Here is a 2,042-nt window from a genome sequence, read left to right on the forward strand (position 1 = left end):
GTTCATCTTTTTCTCCGTTCGTTCTTTCACACTTTTTGATAACCGTTTTAATGTTGACTTTTATTACAGATTTATGTGGCCAAGTTGCGTTTACTATTGTTTAGATGAAGTTTCACTTCTTTTAAATCTAATAAGTTATTTCTCTTTGAATTAAATAGGAGTATTGCACACAACAAAATAAGAACGTTTCTAAAAGGGGAGCTGAGCAACAACACATTCTCCTCGTCTGCATGGCAATTGGTAACCACTACCGCAAAGGCTAGTAATTTAAGATCGGATCGATTCAAGGTGTATTTATTATTATTATTATTATTATTATTATTATTATTATTATTATTATATAGTGCTAATGGGAAGCTGGGTTCATACATAAATACTTTCAGTATTTTCTCCTAGCTAAGGGACATATAATGGTGAAAGGAAATAAAACAATGAAGGATGGTTAGCCAAAATGATGAGGTTCTAATTTTCCTTTTAATTTCTATTGACGGTTAACTTTCTTTCTTTTTTTTGCTAAGTCATATTCAGTGATGCAGTATCCTATCTATCGTATAAACATAAGAAGTTTCACAAAAACAATAGGATGACATTCAGTTCATCAAGTTAGTTCATCTCGTTATTAACTAAGTTTTTCCAGTATCTACAGTATTCATGTTGCTTTTTAGAAGTTGTCAAGGTTTCTACTTCAATTGTATTATCATTTTGTTGCAGGTTCCCTCAAACCATTGTAAGAAGAGGTACATCATTGTAAATACACTTCCTCTTCATTTCTACCAGTGTCTTCTAGTACTTAATTCATTGAAAGAATGCTACAGGATAAATTTGATCAATGCCTTGGACATTTCTAAGGACTTGAATTGGTTTCCATGCATTAGTCTCAGCTCAAGACTAAAGAAATTATTTTTTTTAACTGTCTGAGTTAACATATCCATTAGTCCCAAAATACACTTGGTTTCTCTTTTCTGCACAGCTTAAACGGCCACTATGCCTTGTTTGTAATATGGTGACCAGTGTTCCAAATGCAGTCTCATTAACATTCTGCTCTGACTGTGTATAACAGGGTAATGATTGAAATTCAGATGTTTTTACAATGTAACCTATACTTGTATTTGTTTTTTAATGGCTTCTCACATTGCTTTAATATTGAGTTAACATAAATTCTTTTCAGAGAATGCTTCCTTTAGGTCAGTGCCATCATCTATTTATAATTAACAACTCTTTTGCCTGTGTGTAGCACTTTGCACATGTTCTTTTTAAACTGCATTTACCAAGTGTTCACTCAGTTTTTTAGATTGTCCATGTCTTTTTAAATTGATTTTAAAGCCTGTTTGATGTATATTACTTACATTTTAGTGTCATTTTATAATTTTTATAACTCTGCTAAGAGTTGTTGTTCTTAACATAAATTAGAAAGAGTAACTGTCTGAACACAGATCGCTGAGGCACTCCACTGATGCCATATAGAATATTCTCCTCTTATCTGTGCTATTTGCCTTATGTCTATCTATCAATCAATCAACTAGAGCAAATTCTGTATAGTGGATCGAGTGATGAAAAACGTGAAAAAATGAAGGGGCCTGAATACTTTCTGAATCCCATGTATGAATATTAAATAGCAAATTGCAACATATGCCTCGCAGTTAGGAGACCCGGGTTCGCTTCCCGGGTCCTCCCTGTGTGGAGTTTGCATGTTCTCCCCGTGTCTGCGTGGGTTTCCTCCCACAGTCCAAAGACATGCAGGTTAGGTGCATTGGTGATTCTAAATTGTCCCTAGTATGTGCTTGGTGTGTGTGTGTGCGCCCTGCAGTGGGCTGGCGCCCTGCAGGGGTTTGTTTCCTGCCTTGCGCCCTGGGTTGGCTGGGATTGGCTCCAGCAGACCCCCGCGACCTTGTGGTTAGGATATAGTAGGTTGGATAATGGATGGATGGAAATTGCAACATAATGACATGTACCCCAAAACAAAATAAAATGCATGCTTCCAGCAATTATCCACACATTTGTTCAAAACCCAAACCCAGTACTGATACGTCCATATTATCTGA

The sequence above is a fragment of the Erpetoichthys calabaricus genome, chromosome 3 (genome assembly GCF_900747795.2).
Source record: "Erpetoichthys calabaricus chromosome 3, fErpCal1.3, whole genome shotgun sequence".
Lineage (NCBI taxonomy): Eukaryota > Metazoa > Chordata > Cladistia > Polypteriformes > Polypteridae > Erpetoichthys > Erpetoichthys calabaricus.